At 44.3% G+C, this 21,153-nt stretch overlaps 1 non-coding gene across 1 annotated transcript; it reads right to left on the bottom strand.

Annotated features, from left to right (window-relative positions):
* Positions 1-11,213: 11,213 nt before the first annotated feature.
* On the bottom strand, positions 11,214-11,295 carry trnas-gcu (transfer RNA serine (anticodon GCU)). Its single transcript has one exon. It is a non-coding gene; the product is annotated as a tRNA-Ser (tRNA).
* Between the last annotated feature and the right edge of the window lie 9,858 nt (positions 11,296-21,153).

Below are 21,153 nucleotides of genomic sequence, written 5' to 3'. Positions count from 1 at the left end.
GCGGCCGCCTTATTGGTCAGGGCGGTTTCACGGCACATGCACGGTCCTTAGTGCAGGGGCAAAGGGTGGGCGGGGCTTCAGGATGTCTGTCAGTTTGATTGATCACATGTTTATGTCCAGCTCAGTGGCCCCTGAAAGGGAGCCTTGTTGTTCTGATAGTTGTCCGGTGACCCTGCGCCAGCACGCCTCACTCTATTGGGTCAGACCAGCCCAAGCGAACCCTATTGGGCCAGCCCAGGCTCACCCTAATGGGCCAACACAGTCTCATCTCCTTGGGTCAGCCCAGGCTCACACTATTGCGCCAGACCGGGCTCACCCTATTGGGTCACCCAGGCACATCCGATTGGGCCAGACCGGGCTCACCCTATTGGGTCACCCAGGCACATCCTATTGAGCCAGCCCGGGTTGACCCTATTGGGCCAGGACAAAAGGCCCAGTAATCAGCAGAGAAAATCAGCAGCTCATTTATTTTATTCTCACTTTGCGTACTTACCCAACCATGTTAGCTCGAAATGATGAATACCATCTGCCTTTGAATGTGGAAGGAGAAACATTTTTCAGTTCTGTCTGTGGGAAAATATTTCAAACATCAATGTGACTGGAAAAGCAGCGACACACACATATCCTATCCGAGTGAGAATGTTCCAGAGTACTGACTGTGGAAAGAGCTTCAACCAGTTACACAGCCTGAAAAACATCGCACCATTCACAGTGGGGAGAAAATACACATGTTCTGTGTGTGGACGAAACTTCAACTGATCGTCCAACCTGGAGAGAGACAATGACATCTGCTCCACGGAGAAATCATGGAAATGTGAAGACTGTGGGAAAGGGATTCAGTTCCCCGACTGATCTAGAAATCCATCATCGCAGTCACACTGGGGAGAGACCATTCACCTGCTCTGTTTGTGGCCAAGGTTTCACTCAGTCATCTGATCTGCTGAAACTCCAGCGAGTTCAAACTGGGGAGGTGTGGGAAGGGATTTACTCAGTCATTTGAATTGTGAGTTCGCAAGTCACTGCAGGGGTTGGGTTCTACTGTCATGACTGCTGTTAATCACATCCTGACTGAATCGTGTTCATTCTGTGAGTTGGGATTTGTTTCTGCTGACGTTAACTACCCATAAAACTGGGCAGGAGTTTACTATTTTGATATTTCAAATAACACAGTGTGTCGATACTTGATGTCTCCATGATAAGAGGAGACAAATTTGTGTCTTGTTATCGACTGCTTCATTTTGCGCCTTTTCTCGTTTCTAACTGTAGATTGTTTCAGTTCTCAGACCTTTGGTTACTCTCAGGACAAGTCCCAGTTCTCCATACCGTCCAGAGTGCCTTGATGTCCAGTGTCGGGATAGCTAACACGCCCGGGATCTCGAAACACAAAATCCAGTCTGTTAATCACTTGCACATACTGGAATTTTCTTGTGTCCACAGCATCTCTGTCACCTTGAATGTGTGAGTAGAGTATCACCCCTGCTAAGCTGGTTTCAATTTAAATTTGAATCCACACAGTAAATGTATTTTTTTAAATATCTACAATTAAACTGATCACATCAAATAATTGGCAAAGGTTTACAGTCAACTAGATGAATAAGTAAAAACATCATGGCCCAATAACACAGCTCTATATTCACTGGATAAACTCTGCTATCTAATCCTCGAATGTCAGTTGGTGAGATGAGAGACTGAATCACTTTCCACACCCAGCTGATAAACGGCCTCTCCCTGATGTGTTTCCACCCAACGCACATCTGCATCCATTCCCCCAGTCCCCACATTTACAGTGTTCAGTCAGCTGGGCACACGAGTCTCACAGGTTGACGAATGGTTGAAGTTCTATCCACACACAGAACATGTGTGCTGTTTCTCACCGCTGTGATTGGTGTTTTTCCAAAGGCTGATGATAAGGTGATGCTGATGAATCTGGTGAATCTCTCAAATCTTGATGTGATGTTTGGTTTGAGTTACCAAGCTGCAGATCCTCCCATTCAAATATCCTGCAAATGTAGGTTAAAAAAGTTGTTACTTTAAGTACAGGATATAAATTCAGAATAAACAAATCTAGATTATATAGGACATTGTGTCCCCTCCTGACCCTCCAAAGTTGTAAAAGCCTTTTTCTAGACACTCTCCCTCCATCCTTACGGTCTAAAATCAACTGCGAATTACTTTCTCCAGGAAGTGTTGAATCTGGCTGGGTGCAAATCCACAGAAATTTGTTAACCTCTGGTGCTTCACCATCAGTCGACTCAGAGAGTGTCTGCAGGATTTCCACCTTGGTAGTCATCAGAGCCGAATCCAATCCTACCTCCAAATGACATCCACCAACCTCCAAATTGATGTCACTGGATCAGTATCAAGAGCAAGGGTTGTGGCTAATTTTTACTCATATTTGGCCAGTGGTACTGAGGACAATTATAATCCCTGAACTGCTGCCTTGGCTGAGATCAACTAACAGCCCAGACCAAGGACCGAACTTGGGAACTTCCCAGTCAGTATTGCAGAGTGTTCTAAAATTTGGGGGGTTGAGGGAGGGTTGGAAAGAATATTTTGAAACACATTTTACTCCACCTTTAAACAAAACCTTCGTCACACTGCACAATTCTGAAATTTTTCCAAATTAAACAAGCAAGTCAAATGGATTATAAAAACAATGTGCCATTTTAGAAAGGCTCAAGTCACTCGAATAGACAGCTTTACAATCACAGGACAATACAGAAGGGAGCTCGGTTCGTGAAGTCCACCAACACTCTGAGATAAACTGGACTGATCCTTTAAGTATAAATAGGCAGAGAAAAGAGAGTCGCTGTCCCTTTAAATAGCTGCCCCATTCCCCCGGGCAGTGGGAGGAGCAACGGCGCGCAACCTCTTGAGATACTGACACAGCAAACACCGCCGAATGGCTTCCCGCAGGTTCCTAAAGTCCTAAGAAATAAATTGCCTCAGGGTAAGTAGAACAACTGAAAAAAATGCACACATAGTCGTTGCTATGTGCGTGTGTGTGTGTGTAAACAAAACACATCATTCCGAAACTTTGCGAGAGATAAGCTACTTCCTGCACCAGCTATCATCCAGCATTTTATTTCCAATTATTTACAATGCAATTGCAGAATGTTTAATTCAGTTACCATTTATTGATGACCCATTGTCTTGTATGCTATTGTTTCGAAAGTGATGACAGCATGACCATTCCGTTACCAAGGTGACCATGTCTGTCCGCAGTATTTAGTGGGAAGGGGATGAAATCTTTGCTCTGGTATTTGGACGCTGTGGGAACATCGGCGCAAAATCACACGTTTTAATGTGAAATATATCGGTTTTCTCACATTTCGACCGGCTGTGAGAAATGGTACCTTGAGTAACAAATGGCGGGGCTCGACGGCGAACTTCTCACATATCAAATGTGATCATCCCTAAGTGAAAATCATACCCCTAGACCAACGAGCCGCCGAAGTAAGGAGTGCAGCTCTCAGATTCTGACGGTAGTGAGAAAAGATATTAGGCCCATCGTGCTTGTGCTGTCCCTCAGAGAACTATCAAATTTGTCCCCCTCTCCATAGTCCTACAAATGTTATCCTTTTTACGAATATATTATCAATTTGAAACATGACATGAGCAAAGTACAGCATCCTTGCAAGTAAAAGGGGAATATGGCGATGAGGTTAAATGTGAATGACTAAACGACCAGGAAGGATGAAGCAGAACCCATTACCAGTCCATCGGCTTAACTTCTCGGCCAAATCGTCTCTGCTTTAACACATCGTCAGCCATGCAATCTCCTGCTTTTTGTATCCAAACAAAAATAATGTGCAAGAAAGTCCACTTCACAGCTTGCTCTGCCCGTGCATGCAAATCGACAATGATGAAAACGTGTCATCAGATTCTTTAAGCAAACAGCCTCCCTTTACTTCAGGTGAGTGACTCGAAGAGATGGTTGGTTTCTCGGCAGAATCACAACAAAAAATGGAAAATTTCATGCAACAAGCTAAGTTGACCGCGGCTGGACTCGAACCTGCAATCTTCTGATTACTTCGCAGTGAGAATCGAAGTCAGAGGCCTTATCCATTAGGCCACGCGTCAGCTGCCAACGCCATCTATTGTGTTATTGTGTATATTGCGAGCAAATTCGGGGCCACTGCAATATCAAGGACTGGATTTCGGAAACGATGAGCATATTTCGAGTGAATGAACAGATGCACGGCGATCTGGGTGCGCACCGGCGCAGGCAAGCCCAATGTAAATTGAAATACAACAGTTTAACAATTCGGTCATTGCAGCTGAAATCATACTCCTTCTCAAACTATACAGGATGACCTGGGTTTATGAGAAACTCCGTTTCAAAGGGAAAGATTATGAACCGGAACTGACAACCAGCCCGTTTAAACAGACACAGAATGATCGGGGACTGCAAGGACTTCGCTTTTACCCAGTTGCAGAATGACCCTTGACTGCCAGCAGTTCTCTTTTAAAAAAATAAAGTGAGATTTCTATCATCCCTGAAGGCAATTGTGCATTGGGCCTCAGGACCACGCGGGGCAGAGACGGTTATTGAAGCCACAGGCAGGAAGGAGGGAGGGACGTAAAACCAGCCCAGATTGAAATATATATATATTTAACATTTTAAGAGAATAAATGCATTTAAATTTTATTTTAAAAAAATTGAATTTGAGTATTTTTAAATAAATAAATAATTGATTCATAATCTATATATTTTTTGATTGAAGGAAGGCTGTGTGACTGAAAGAATTTCAATGGAAATGAGGTGTGCAGTCAATCATTGCCCAAACACAGTAAGCCCATAGTGGAAGACAAGTCACGAGGGAATATATGGGCTACAAAGGCGATCTTTTAAAGTCGCGTGTGTCTTTCTGCTAGATATGACAGCAGCTGCTTGTGCTGTTAAAGAGGTCAAATGTAATAGAGCCCGGTGCAGGCGGAACAGAAAAAGCATATTCTTTTGGAAGTTCAAAATTTGGGATTACATATAAATATACACATATTTATAGATGTATAAACAAAGTCAGTCAGTCAGTCATGTCTTGTCTTGTCTTGTCTTGGTTTGATTTGATTTGAATTTGAAAATAAGGATGGAGGATGTCGTCATATCACACAGCCCACACGCAGGCCCTGGCTAAAATCGCTATATTTCTTACTTGTGTATTTTCCCTTCTTTCAGATGTGGAATAGCAAAATCCCACAGCAGATTCTTCTACCGTCAGACAGTCCACGAAGGAGTGTTCAATCAAATCAGTACGGTTTCAAGTTGCATGTAATGCAGTTTTCTCACATGACAGTAATATCGCACAGCACGTTTGCACACACTCTGGCTTACACAAACACACAAACAAACTAAAATTCTTGCAACCTCCAAAGGCAGGTTTTGAAACTTTAAATTGGAAATCCGTGACAGACAGCAGATCACTTTTAAACAGACACAGAATGATGCGGGTCTGATAGCACACCATTTTAAACAGACAGAGAATGATCTCGGACAGACAGCACATCCGCTTAAAAGGGACACGGAAATAGAATGAATAAAAACAGATAAATATGTAAAACTCGACAGGTCGTGCAGAGTCTGTGGAGGAAGAATCCGGTTTCACGTTCTGTCGGATAATCATTCCGATATTTTCGGAAAAAGTTACAGATTACAGATTTTTTCAACAAAAATAGCGCCTGGAAAAAATACGCAGCGAGAAAGGTCAAATGGGAACGCCTGTGATACAGTGGAACACAGGAGTGATTAAATAATAAATGGCACAATGGAAAAAGGCAAAGTGGGTGGTAATCGGCCAATAACGTAACAAAGGATGGTCCAGAGGAGGTGTTCGTGGGAATAGCAGAACCATGACCAGGCAATATAGGGTGTCATAGCCTTTTAATCAGACCAGGCAGCTTTGCCAGCCCGGATTGATTCCCTGTCCGCTTTGAATTCGGCAGCCAAGAGACTAATTCAAAAGGCAGCTTCTCACATCTTTTCAGCTCTGGAGAAACAGGACGCACTGATATTCAGGGCAGAGGTGGAGATTGACGCTGCATGTCAGCTTATCCCAATTGAGGTGAGCTTATGCGTACAGACAGCAAGATATACTGATCAAGTATTGGCCGGAACCAAACAAGGGTTTAGGTTATCCAACGAGTCACAGAGCCGAGTACCTCTGAGATATTTCAACTTTACTGAGTTTGGCGGGTTTCACTTTGCTCTGGGATTTGGATGCTAAGCGAACATCGGCGCAAAATCACAAGTTTTAACGTGAAATATGTCTGTTTTCTCACATGTCGAGTAGCTGTGAGAAGCGGAACTTTGAGTAAAACATGGCGGGGCTCGTCCGGGATTTGGCCCGAGACCTCCCGCATTTCAAATCTGATCATTCCTAAGCGAGATTCATACCCGTAGACCAACGAGCCGCCGACAGTGAAAAGCGCAGCTCTCAGATTCTGACGGTAGTGAGAAAAGATATTAGGCCCATCGTGCTTGTGCTGACCCTCAGAAACCTATCTAATTAGTCTCCCTCGTCATTGTGCTGCAACTGTTCACCTTTTGACGAATATATTATTAATTTGAGACATGACATGAGGAAAGTACAGCATCCCTGTAAGTAAAAGGGGAATTTGGCGATGAGTTTAAATGTGAATGACAAAACGAGGTCAATGTTGTTAGCCAACGACGATGAGGCTGGGATTCGAACCCATGTGTGCAGAGCACAATGGATTAGCAGTCCATCGCCTTAACTTCTCGGCACCCTCGTCACTTGTGCAGCCCATCGTCAGCCATTCAATCTCCTGCTATTAATGTCCAAACAAAAATAACGTGCAAGAAAGTCCACTTCACAGCTTGCTCTGCCCGTGCATGCAAATCGACAATGATGAAAACGTGTCATGAGATTCTTTAAGCAAACAGACTTCCTTTACTTCAGGTGATTGACTGGAAGAGATGGTTGGTTTCTAGGCAGAATCACAACAAAAAAAGTAAAATTTCACGCAGCAAGCTAAGTTGACCGTGGCAGGACTAGAACCTGCAATCTTTTGATAACTTTGTGGTTATAATCGAAGTCAGACGCCTTATTCATTAGGCCACGCGGCCGCTGCCAACATTAGCCGTTGTGTTATTGTGTATATTGCTAGCAGATTCGGGGCAACTGCAATATCAAGGATTGGATTTCGTAAAAGAGGAGCATATTTCGAGTGAATGAACAGATTCACGGCGATCTGGGTGCGCACCGGCGCAGGCAAGCGCAATGTAAATTGAAACACAACAGTTTAACAAATCGGTCATTGAATCTGAAATCATACCCCTTCTCAAACTATACAGGATGACCCGGGTTTACGAGGAAATCCGTTTCAAAGTGAAAGATTATGAACCGGAACTGACAACCAGCCCGTTTACTCAGACACAGAATGATCCGGGACTGCAAGGACATCGCTTTTACCCAGTTGCAGCATGACCCTTGAATGACAGCAGTTCTCTTGTAAAAGAATAAAATGAGATTTCTATCATCCCTGAAGGCAATTGTGTATTGGGCCTAAGGACCACGCGGGGCAGAGACGGTTATTGAAGCCACAGGCAGGAAGGAGGGAGGGACGTAAAACCAGCCCAGATTGAAATATATATATAATTAACATTTTAAGAAAATAAATGCATTTAAATTTTATTGTTTTAAAAATTGAATTTGTGTAGTTTTAAATAAATAAATAATTGATTCATAATCTATATATTTTTTGATTGAAGGAAGGCTGTGTGACTGGAAGTATTTCATTGGAAATGAGGTGTGCATCAATAATTGCCCAAACACAGTAAGCCCATAGAAACATAGAAACATAGAAAATAGGTGCAGGAGCAGGCCATTCAGCCCTTCTAGCCTGCACCGCCATTCAATGAGTTCATGGCTGAACATGAAACTTCAGTACCCCCTTCCTGCTTTCTCGCCATAACCCTTGATCCCCCGAGTAGTAAGGACTTCATCTAACTCCCTTTTGAATATATTTAGTGAATTGGCCTCAACTACTTTCTGTGGTAGAGAATTCCACAGGTTCACCACTCTCTGGGTGAAGAAGTTTCTCCTCATCTCGGTCCTAAATGGCTTACCCCTTATCCTCAGACTGTGACCCCTGGTTCTGGACTTCCCCAACATTGGGAACATTCTTTCTGCATCTAACCTGTCTAAACCCGTCAGAATTTTAAACGTTTCTATGAGGTCCCCTCTCATTCTTCTGAACTCCAGTGAATACAATCCCAATTGATCTAATCTTTCTTGATAGGTCAGTCCCGCCATCCCGGGAATCAGTCTGGTGAACCTTCGCTGCACTTCCTCAATAGCAAGAATGTCCTTCCTCAAGTTAGGAGACCAAAACTGTACACAATACTCCAGGTGTGGCCTCACCAAGGCCCTGTACAACTGTAGCAACACCTCCCTGCCCCTGTATTCAAATCCCCTCGCTATGAAGGCCAACATGCCATTTGCTTTCTTAACCGCCTGCTGTACCTGCATGCCAACCTTCAATGACTGATGTACCATGACACCCAGGTCTCGTTGCACCTTCCCTTTTCCTAATCTTTCACCATTCAGATAATAGTCTGTCTCTCTGTTTTTACCACCAAAGTGGATAACCTCACATTTATCCACATTATACTTCATCTGCCATGCATTTGCCCACTCACCTAACCTATCCAATTCACTCTGCAGCCTAATAGCATCCTCCTCGCAGCTCACACTGCCACCCAACTTAGTATCATCCGCAAATTTGGAGATACTGCATTTAATCCCCTCGTCTAAATCATTAATGTACAATGCAAACAGCTGGGGCCCCAGCACAGAACCTTGCGGCACTCCACTAGTCACTGCCTGCCATTCTGAAAAGTACCCGTTTACTCCTACTCTTTGCTTCCTGTCTGACAACCAGTTCTCAATCCACGTCAGCACACTACCCCCAATCCCATGTGCTTTAACTTTGCACATTAATCTCTTGTGTGGGACCTTGTCGAAAGCCTTATGAAAGTCCAAATATACCACATCAACTGGTTCTCCCTTGTCCACTTTACTGGAAACATCCTCAAAAAATTCCAGAAGATTTGTCAAGCATGATTTCCCTTTCACAAATCCATGCTGACTTGGACCTATCATGTCACCATTTTCCAGATGCACTGCTATAACATCCTTAATAATTGATTCCATCACTTTACCCACTACTGAGGTCAGGCTGACCGGTCTATAATTCCCTGTTTTCTCTCTCCCTCCTTTTTTAAAAAGTGGGGTTACATTGGCTACCCTCCACTCCATAGGAACTGATCCAGAGTCAATGGAATGTTGGAAAATGACTGTCAATGCATCCGCTATTTCCAAGGCCACCTCCTGGTGGAAGACAAGTCACGAGGGAAGATATGGGCTACAAAGGCGATCTTTTAAAGTCGCATGTGTCTTTCTGCTGGATCTGACAGCAGCTACTTGTGCTGTGAAAGAGGTCAAATGTAATAGAGCCCAGTGCAGGCGGAACAGAAAAAGCATATTTCTTTTTGAAGTTCAAAATTTGGGATTACATATAAATATACACATATTTATACATGTTAAACAAAGTCAGTCAGTCAGTCATGTCTTGTCTTGGTTTGATTTGATTTAAATTTGAAAATAAGGATGGAGGATGTCGTCATATCACACAGCCCACACGCAGGCCATGGCTAAAATCGCTATATTTTTTACTTGTGTATTTTCCCTTCGTTCAGATGTGGAATAGCAAAATCCCACAGCAGATTCTTCTACCCTCAGACAGTCCAAGAAGGAGTGTTCAATGAAATCAGTACGGTTTCAAGTTGCATGTAATGCATTTTTCTCATATGACAGTAAGATCGCACAGCACGTTTGCACACACTCTGGCTTACACAAACAAACAAACAAACTAAAATTCCTGCACCCTTCAAAAGCAGTTTTTGAAATTTGAAATTGGAAAATCGGGACAGACAGCACATCACTTTTAAACAGACACAGAATAATGCGGGTCTGATAGCACACCATTTTAAACCGACAGAGAATGATCTCGGACAGACAGCACATCCCCTTAAAAGGGACACGGAAATAGAATGAATAAAAACAGATAAATATGTTAAACTCGACAGGTCGTGCAGAGTCTGTGGAGGAAGAATCCGGTTTCACGTTCTGTTGGATATCATTCCGATTTTTTAGGAAAAAGTTAAAGATTAAAGATTTATTCAACAAAAATAGCGCCTGGAAAAAATACGCAGCGAGAAAGGTCAAATGGGAACGTCTGTGATACAGTGGAACACATTGAGTGATTAAATAATAAATGGCACAATGGAAAAAGGCAAAGTGGGTGGTAATCGGGTAATAACGTAACAAAGGATGGTCCAGAGGAGGTGTTAGTGGGAACAGCAGAACCATGACCAGGCAATATAGGGTGTCACTGCCTTTTAATCAGACCAGGCAGCTTTGCCAGCCCGGATTGATTCCCTGTCCGCTTTGAATTCGGCAGCCAAGAGACTAATTCAAAAGGCAGCTTCTCACATCTTTTCAGCTCCAGAGAAACATGACGCACTGATATTCAGGGCAGAGGTGGAGATTGATGCTGAATGTATGCTTATCCCAATTGAGGTGCGCTTATGCGTACAGACAGCAAGATATACTGATCAAGTATTGGCCTGAACCAAACAAGGGTTTAGGTTATCCAACGAGTCACAGAGCCGAGTACCTCTGAGATATTTTAACTTTACTCAGTTTGGCGGGTTTCACTTTGCTCTGGGATTTGGATGCTCAGCGAACATCGCCGCAAAATCACACGTTTTAACGTGAAATATGTCTGTTTTCTCACATGTCGAGTGGCTGTGAGAAGCGGAACTTTGAGTAAAACATGGCTGGGCTCGTCCGTGATTTGGCCCGAGAACTCTCGCATTTCAAATCTGATCATTCGTAAGCGAGAATCATACCCGTAGAACAACGAGCCGCCGACAGTGAAAAGCGCAGCTCTCAGATTCTGACGGTAGTGAGAAAAGATATTAGGCCAATCGTGCTTGTGCTGTCCCTCAGAAACCTATCTAATTAGTCTCCCTCGTCATTGTCCTGCAACTGTTCTCCTTTTGACGAATATATTATTAATTTGAGACATGACATGAGGAAAGTACATCATCCTTGTCAGTAAAAGGGGAATTTGGCGATGAGGTTAAATGTGAATGAAAAAACGAGGTCAAAGCTATAAGCCAACGACGACGACGATGGGATTCGAAGCCATGCGTGCAGAGCACAATGGATCAGCAGTCCATCGCCTTAACCTCTCGGCCACCTCGTCACTTGTGATTCACCTCGTCACTTGTGCAGCGCATCGTCAGCCATTCAATCACCTGCTTTTTGTATCCAAACCAAAATAATGTGCAAGAAAGTCCACTTCACAGCTTGCTCTGACCGTGCATGCAAACCGACAATGACGAAAACGTGTCATGAGATTCATTAAGCAAACAGACTTCCTTTGCTTCAGGTGAGTGACTGGAAGAGACGGTTGGTTTCTCGGCAGAATCACAACAAAAAAAGTAAAATTTCACGCAGCAATCCGAGTTGACCGCTGCAGGACTCGAACTGCAATTTTTTGATAACTTCGCGGTTATTATCGAAGTAAGATGCCTTATCCATTAGGCCACGCACCCGCTGCCAACACCATCGATTGTGTTATTGTGTATATTGCTAGCAGATTCGGGGCAACTGCAATATCAAGGACTGGATTTTGGAAAAGATGACCATATTTCGAGTGAATGAACAGATGCACGGCGATCTGGGTGCGCACCGGCGCAGGCAAGCCCAATGTAAATTGAAACACAACAGTTTAACAATTCGGTCATTGCATCTGAAATCATACTCCTTCTCAACCTATACAGGATGACCCGGGTTTATGAGAAAATCCGTTTCAAAGGGAAAGATTATGAACCGGAACTGACAACCAGCCCGTTTAAACAGACACAGAATCATCCGGGACTGCAAGGACATCGCTTTTACCCAGTTGCAGAATGACCCTTGACTGACAGCAGTTCTCTTTTAAAAGAATAAAATGAGATTTCTATTATCCCTGAAGGCAATTGTGTATTGGGCCTCAGGACCACGCGGGGCAGAGACGGTTATTGAAGCCACAGGCAGGAAGGAGGGAGGGACGTAAAACCAGCCCAGATTGAAATATATATATATTTAACATTTTAAGAAAATAAATGAATTTAATTTATTTTTTTTTGAATTGAATTTGAGTAGTTTTAAATAAATAAATAATTGATTCATAATCTATATATTTTTTGATTGAAGGAAGGCTGTGTGACTGCAAGAATTTCATTGGAAATGAGGTGTGCAGTCAATCATTGCCCAAACACAGTGAGCCCATGGTGGAAGGCAAGTCACGAGGGAAGATGTGGGCTACAAAGGCGATCTTTTAAAGTCGCGTGTGTCTTTCTGCTGGATCTGACAGCAGCTGCTTGTGCTGTGAAAGATCAAATGTAATAGAGCCCGGTGCAGGCGGAACAGAAAAAGCATATTTCTTTTGGAAGATCAAAATTTGGGATTAGATATAAATATACACATATTTATACATGTATAAACAAAGTCAGTCAGTCAGTCATGTCTTGTCTTGTCTTGTCTTGGTTTGATTTGATTTGAATTTGAAAATAAGGATGGAGGATGTCGTCATATCACACAGCCCACACGCAGGCCCTGGCTAAAATCGCTATATTTTTTACTTGTGTATTTTCCCTTCGATCAGATGTGGAATAGCAAAATCCCACAGCAGATTCTTCTACCGTCAGACAGTCCACGAAGGAGTGTTCAATCAAATCAGTACGGTTTCAAGTTGCATGTTATGCATTTTTCTCACATGACAGTCAGATCGCACAGCACGTTTGCACACACTCTGGCTTACACAAACAAACAAACAAACTAAAATTCCTGCACCCTCCAAATGCAGTTTTTGAAATTTGACATTGGAAATACGGGACAGGCAGCACATCATTTTTAAACAGACACAGAATGATGCGGGTCTGATATCACACCATTTTAAACAGACAGAGAATGATCTCGGACAGATAGCACATCCCCTTAAAAGGGACACGGAAATAGAATGAATAAAAACAGGTAAATATGTAAAACTCGACAGGTCGTGCAGATTCTGTGGAGGAAGAATCCAGTTTCACGTTCTGTCGGATAATCATTCCGATATTTTAGGAAAAAGTTAAAGATTACAGATTTTTTCAACAAAAATAGCGCCTGGAAAAAATACGCACCGAGAAAGGTCAAATGGGAACGTCTGTGATACAGTAGAACACAGGAGTGATTAAATAATAAATGGCACAATGGAAAAAGGCAAAGTGGGTGCTAATCGGGCAATAACGTAACAAAGGATGGTCCAGAGGAGGTGTAAGTGGGAATAGCAGAACCATTACCAGACAATGAGAGCGGTGCTTTTGATCCGATACGTTGAACCTAATGATGAGGTCTGAAGACGAGAACATGCCTACAATATAGGGTGTCACCAACTTTTAATCAGACCAGGCAGCTTTGCCAGCCCTAATTGATATCCTGTCCGCTTTGAATTCGGCAGCCAAGGGTCTAATTCAAAAGCCAGCTGCTCTCATCTTTTCAGCTCCAGAGAAACAGGACGCACTCCTATTCAGGGCAGAGGTGGAGATTGACGCTGAATGTATATTTATGCCAATTGAGGTGAGCTTATGCATACAGAGAGGAAGATATACCGGTCAAGTATTGGCCGGAACCAAACAAGGGTTTAGGTTATCCAACGAGTCACAGAGCCGAGTACCTCTGAGAAACATTAACTGTACTCAGTTTGGCGGGGTTCGCTTTGCTTTGAGATTTGGACGCTAAGGGATCATCGGCGCAAAATCACACGTTTTAACGTGAAAAATGTCTGTTTTCTCACATGTCAAGCGACTGTGAGAAGCGGATCTTTGAGTAAACAATGGCGGGTCTCGTCCGGGATTCAGCCCGAGACCTCTCGCATTTCAAATGTGATCATTCCTAAGCGATAATCATACACCTAGACCAACGAGCCGCCGACGGTGAAGAGCGTAGCTCTGAGATTCTGACGGTAGTGAGCAAAGATCTTCGGCACATCGTGCTTGTGCTGTCCCTCAGAGACCTATCTAATTAGCCCCCCTCTCCATAGTCCTGCAAATATTACCCTCTTGACGATTATATTATTAATTTGAGACATGACATGAACAAAGTGCACCATCTGTGTCAGTAAAAGGGAATTTGGTGAAGAGGTTAAATGTGATTGACAACACGGCTCTGGAAATCAAAGCTGTAACACAACGAGGACGAGTTACGAACCCATGCGTGCAGAGCACAATACATTAGCAGTCCTGTGTCCTGAATGGGGACTGGGCAGCCATGTTAGGGGCATTCTCTCAGGAATTCAAACCATTTCACAGGCACAAAGATGAACTCTCGAGTGAGGCCGATTGCCTACTATGGGGAAACCGTGTAGTCATGCCCCAATAGCGCAGAGAGATGTTCATCAGAGAACTCCACAAGAAGCACCCGGGCGTTGTCATAATGAAGGCAATTGCCAGCTTACACGTTTGGTGGCCAGGGATAGATGCAGACCTGGAACTTTGTGTTCACAGATGCAACACGTGTGCCCAGCTGGGCAATGCGCCCAGTGAGGCCCCCCCTTAGCCACTGGTCCTGGGCCGCCAAACCATGGTCACGCATCCATGTGGACGACGTAGGATCTTTCATGAGAAAAATGTTTTTCGTTGTAGTAGATCACGACTCCAAATGGATCAAGTGTGACATTCTCAATTCAAGCACATCCTCTGCCATGGTCGAAAGTCGACGTGCAATGTTCGCCGCCCATGGTCTACCGGACGTCTTGGTCAATGGCCCGTGCTTTCCAAGGATTGAATTCCAGGACTTCATGGCAGGAAATGGTAACAACCATGTCAGAACGGCTCCGTTCCAGCTGGCCTCAAATGGTCAGGCGGAACGAACAGTGCAGATAATCAAACAGTGGATGCTCAGAATCCAAGGGGGTTCCCTGCAAAGCCGCTTATCATGTCTCCTGTTGGCCAATAGATCCCGAGCATACTCGCTCACAGTGGTTCCACCCGCAGAGCTGCGAATGAAAAGGACGCTCAAAACCATGTTATCACTTATGCACACCACCATGAAATAAATTGTTGAGGGCAGGCGCCAGTCACAATGTGACTACCATGACGGGAATGCCAGGGCGCGATGTAGTGATGTCAATGACCCTGCCTTTGTCCTCAACTACGCTGCAGGGCCGAAATGTCTCGCAGGCACTGTGATTGCCAAAGAGGGGAATAGGATTCTGATCGTTAAACTTAACAATGGACAAATCTGCCGCAAACACGTGGATCAAATAAAAAAGAGGTTCAGCAACCCCATAGAAGAAGCAGAGGAAGAACACAATATAGAGTTCACTACTCCACAGGTGACCGAACACAAGAATCAAGCGGAGGAGAGCCCAGTCACTGTGGGCAGTCCGGAGAGGCCGAGACACCGCAAACAGCAGACACTCAGGCTAACGCCCAACAACTGGATCCCCAACTCAGGCGTTCTACAAGGGAGAGGATACCACCAGAGACTTAACCTGTGATCGCAATAAGACTTTGGGGAGAGGTGATGTCATGTATTCAACTGTCATTGTAACCCATGTATAAATAGACCTAAGTTGTATACCGTGAGAACATTGACCACAAGGGGGTGAACTTGTGGGAGACACTCCTAACCTGGACTTTCAGGTATAAAAGGGGAAGCTCCACCCACCTTCATCACTTCAGTGCTGGCTAATAAATGTTACTGGTCACAGAGTGACCTTCTCTTAAGTATGGGCCTCGTCTGCATTTATAATGTATAGTAAGGACATATTAGACAGAGTGATCAAATTTCCCCGGTTCTGGTCTCTGCAAGAACTCCCATTCTGGATTGTTCCATTGCGGGGAGTGTCGGGTTAATAAACGGACTGACGCAACAGTAATTGAAAAATAAACTTGATAAATACTTGCGAGAGAGAATGTGTGACTGAAATCTGAGTCTCAGCCTCTAAACATGCTTTTAATTAGGCAGGCGATGTAAATGAACAGGTCTGAGAGTGAAGCTGCTTATCTGAGAATTCAAAACTAAATCTACAGCTGGAACTCCAAAGGTTCGCACACAATTGTTGAGGAAATAATTAGTGATTTAAGTTTAAAGGGAGATGCGTTTGTGCAGCTGTTTCAGAGAGGTTGTGTGTGGCTCTTTAAGAGCAGTTGTGTTTGGGTTTGACCTCACAGTACAGCGTGTAGGAGGTGGTGTACTTGGTCACCACCTTTGTCCCTTCCGACACGGCGTGCTTGGTCAGCTCCCCGGGCAGCAGCAGGTGCATGGCGGTCTGGATCTCCCGGGAGCTGATGGTGCTGCGATTGTTATAATGGGCCAGGCAGGAAGCCTCACCAGTGATGCGCTCCAAAATATCGTTCACAACCGAGTTCATGATGCCCATGGACTTGGAGGATATGCCAGTGTCACCTCTGAAAGTACGCAATTTACATATCGTAGCCAAGTTTGCTGACGATACAAAGATGGGAGGAAAAGCAATGAGTGAGGAGGACACAAAATATCTGCAAAAGGACAAAAGTAGGCTCAGTGAGTGGGCACAAATTTGGCAGCAAGATTATAATGTTTGAAAGTGTGAGATCATGCACTTTTGCAGAAAATTCACGTGCAAATTATTATTTAAATGGAGAAAGATTGCAAAGTGATGCAGTACAGCGGGAACTGAGGGTACTTGCATGAAATACAAAATGATAGTATGCAGGAATAGCAATTGATCAGGTAGGCCAATGGTATCTTGGCCTTTAGTGCAAAGGGGATGGAGTATAAAAGCAGGGAAGTCTTGCTACAGATATATAATTTATGAGTGAGGCCACTCCAGGAATACTGCGTGCAGTTTTGTTTTCCATATTAACAAAAGGATATACTTTCTTTGGAGGCAGTACAGAGCAACTTCACTGGCTGTATTCCGGGGATGAGGGGGTTGACTTATCAGGAAAGTTTGAGCTGGCTGGGCCTCTACTCTTTGGAATTCAGAAGAATGAGAGGTGATCTTATTGAAAAGTATAAGATTATGAGGGAGCTTGACAAAGTGAATGCAGAGAGGATCATTCCACTGATGGGAGAGAATCGAACTAGAGGGCATGATCTTCGAGTAAGGGGCCACCCATTTAAAACAGAGATGAACAATGTTCGGATATAAATCCAGCCTCTCCCTTTAAAATGAAGAGAACACAAAATAACGAGAAATTGCCAAAACCCAGGATTGAATCATGGACTTTGAAATCTCCAGTCTACTGCTCTCGAACTGACCTATTACACCCGACAGCAGCCATACGAAAACTGTCTCACACATTTCTGAAAGAAAATCTAACCCCGGGAGGAATTGCCCCACCCACTCAATCCTCACTTCAGGGCATTGGGTCCCAAACAAATCTCGGATCTCAGCTTGTGTTACTGTAATGTAAAATTATAATGAAAATCTCTATGCTCGGGTTAAGTTATCACTGCCTATGGCGCAGGCACACTTTGATTACAGTCTTGTACACGTTGCTAAGTTCAAAATTATGCATGTGTCCACACTGTCAATGAATTGACTGATAGTCGTGCTGTGATGAGCTTGTTTTTTCTAGGGTGATGCAGCGCCAGAACGTACATGGAAGACTAATGATAATTGTGATTGTACTCGCACTGCAGTTAAATGTTGGTAAAACTTACAATGTCAATCAGCAATGTTGAGAGAGGTCGAGTTGTTTACTGCTGAACTTAAAGCAAAATTCGGGGAAGTCTGTTGTATCGCTGCAACGAATAATGCGCTGCTGAAGTTAGGGGCAGCAGCAGTGTGGTGAGCTGCAAGTTTGTTCAGGTGCAACCAAAGTGCGGCTAGGCATCCACTGAAATCTATTTCATTCTGTCCTTTTCTCTCGATTTTTCACTCTTGGAGCCGGTGAACATTTGATTGGTTTGCCCGTCTCTGGGACAGAGCTGTTCTGTCAGTCTATTCCTGCTTATGACCATTTACGGGACCAGGCCACTGCTTCAACTTTTATCAGCATCCCAGCAACACAAATAAACAGAAGGTTTGCCTCTCTGCCCCAGCGGCAAACAAGAAATGGATGTTATTCCAAATAATTCCCAACCCTTGGGATTCTGTGTGGATTTGTTTTATTTTGAAAGATTGGATTTTAAATGTTAGGAAGAATCGAAAATAATATGAGAAACACATGAATATTGAGTAAGGGGATATCGGCATCATTCGCACCAACTGAGCTAACCAGATACAAAGTGCGTTAAAGATCAGTGCCAGCCCAGCCTGAGGGGATTGTGTTTCCGGCTTACACTGGGTGACCGATTTGCTGCAAAAATATTGAACACATGACACCGCTTAAACATTGTTCACTGTTCATATATAAAACTGGGCAGGGTGTAAATAAAAAGTAACAGAAAAACAGCGCATGAATCTAACAATTCATTATAGAAATTATTATCATGCAAGCGCTGAGCAACCCATCTCTCAAGCATTATCCAGATATAAAACCAGCTTATCCCCATAAAATGAAAGGAACACAAAATAATCAGCAATTGCCGAAACCCGGAACCTTTAAATCATCAGTCTAACGCTCTCCCAACTGAGCTTTTTCGGCCCGACAGCAAATGAAGCAAAACTACTCACAGCTTTTTGAAAGAAAAGCTAACTCCGGGAGGAATTGTCCCGCCCACTGAGTCCTCACTTCGGGGCAATGGTTCCCAAACAGATCTCGGAGTTCAGGTTGTGCTAATGTAATATATAATGATAATGAAAATCTTAATGCTCAGGATAAGTTATCAGTGCCCATCGGCCAGCATTATCTGATTCCAATCTTGTACACGTTGCTAAGTTTACAATGTTGAATTTTCCACACTGGCAGTACATTGACTGATAGCCGTGCTGTGATAAGCAAGTGACATGTGGCCAAAAAGGTACACTGAGGACTAATGATGGACATGACTGGCAACATTTACTGTGTCAATCAGCAATTCTAGTGTCAGTTGTTGAGAGAGGTCCAATCATTGACTGCTGACTTTAAAACAGCAGGCACAGAAGTGTATGTTGTATAACTGCAACAAATAATGCGCTGCTGATGGTTGGAGCAGCAGCAGTGTGGTGAACTGTAAAATTGTTCAGGAGTACCATTGTAAAGAGCCGAAAATACACTGTACTCTGAATCAAACCGAGGCTGCAGCGGTAAAAGCACCAAATCCTCACCATTAGTCCACCGGGAAAGCTACCGCAAATATCTTTGCCAGCAAACAGTCTGTTATGTATGCACGCCTACAATATTATGATGTAATGTTATGATGTACTGTAACACTGAATGTACCCTCACCCTGTACATACCTTACCTGTACACCAGAGGCTGCTGCTGCTAGAGACCTAAGTGTCACGTGCACACTGCAGGTAACGCTGTATGAAAGGGAGCTCACCTCTTGGTGTCATCAATCTAGGTGCTGCAATAAAGGACTACAGTCTTCACAGTTTAAGTGTCATACCCCTGTCTCGTGGAATCATTAACAGAATGTCTGCCTACACAATAACTGGCGACGAGGTCACGAACTACACGCACAACATTTCGAATGTCAGCAACTGTCAACTATTGATCGATGAGGAAGATATGGACGCCTTCGTGGAAAGTTTAAAGCTCTTCTTCAGAATCAACGACCTGGATGGGGACACACCGGCTACATTGCCGCACAAGTGCAGGGCCGTCCAGCTTAGTAGTTGTGGGCGCACTATCCATGGCCTTGTCAGGGACTTGCTAGCCCCAGCGAAGAAAACAACCAAGAGCTATGGGGAACTTTTAAGTTTAATACATGAGTAACTAAAACCCAAAGACAGACCCTCACAGACAGGGACCGGTTCTACACTCACCGGCGACCCGAAGGCCAACAAATTGCTAAGTATGCTGCAGATTTAATCAGATCACCACGTGATTTTGGCGACCACCTTAACGAAGCACTGAGGGACATATTTTTCAGTGGAATCGGCCACAAGGGCCTCCTCCACACACTGCTCTCTGCGGACATCACAGTCAACCAGCAGAATGCAATTAAATTGAGCCAGGCCTACATGATTTCAGTCGGCGACTCCAAGCGAATAATGACCCACACCCAGAACTCTAAACTAACGAATTCAGTAAACTGAATGTCTACTTCTAAAGTCAGAATTGCTGCCCCGAGTCCCGCAGCCCTGAGTCCACCACATGGACAAGTCGGCGAGCCCCATGCTGGCGCTGTGTAGGAAGCCACAGGCCCAGCAATGCCGCTACAAAGTCTATCGATGCAGAGGCTGCAAAGCGAAAGGGTAGCTTCAGAGAATGTACAGAAAAAGCTTTACTCACCACGTCGCTGAAGAACTGTCTGATCACCTGGGCTCCGACATAGATGAAGACGAAGCTGCTCAACCCCTAGAAGAAGAGTGTGGAATTTATACGTCCTCCACTGAAAGTTCCCCATGGAAGATGGAAGTAGATATCATAGTAGTTCCAGTTTCGATGGCGATCGAAACAGGGGCGAGCCAGTCTTTGATGAGCCAGCCAACCTTTGAAAAACTTAAGATCAATCCCGCCAAACGAGCAAAACTGTCTCCGGTCCAAGCGAAGCTGCTCACCGACACCAAAGGCAAACCACTGTCGTTGGCAGCGGGGATGTCTACCTCTTCCAGAGCAGTGTGATGAACAAACTCCCCCAGTGCATCATTGCCATCGATGGTCCACAACTGCTGGGAAGAAGTTGGATGAAGCAGGTCCAAGTCAGTCGAAGTGATGGCGGCCTCCGGGCTCCAGCAATCCACATCCCATTCAGTCCAGAACTTGGATCCATGGCTGCACCTAGAAATCCTACCGTCCAGCTCAACTGCGCGGCGACAACTTCACAACACCATGGCGAGATCACCAGAACCAAAGGTCCAGACTTCACCTTCCGGGCCAAGGCAGAACTCCAAGGGAAGCAAATCGTCGAGAAAAATGGATTCCCGGAGTCTGTGGCTGTACCTGAGAAGGAAAGATCACCACAGCCTAACTAGAGGAGAGCGAGAAGATGGCAGCCGCACCACGAGGCGAAGAAC

The sequence above is a fragment of the Pristiophorus japonicus genome, chromosome 25, assembly GCF_044704955.1.
Source record: "Pristiophorus japonicus isolate sPriJap1 chromosome 25, sPriJap1.hap1, whole genome shotgun sequence".
Classification (NCBI taxonomy): domain Eukaryota; kingdom Metazoa; phylum Chordata; class Chondrichthyes; family Pristiophoridae; genus Pristiophorus; species Pristiophorus japonicus.
The sequence above is the reverse complement of the archived record's forward strand: the minus strand, read 5'-3'. Positions and strand labels throughout refer to the sequence as shown.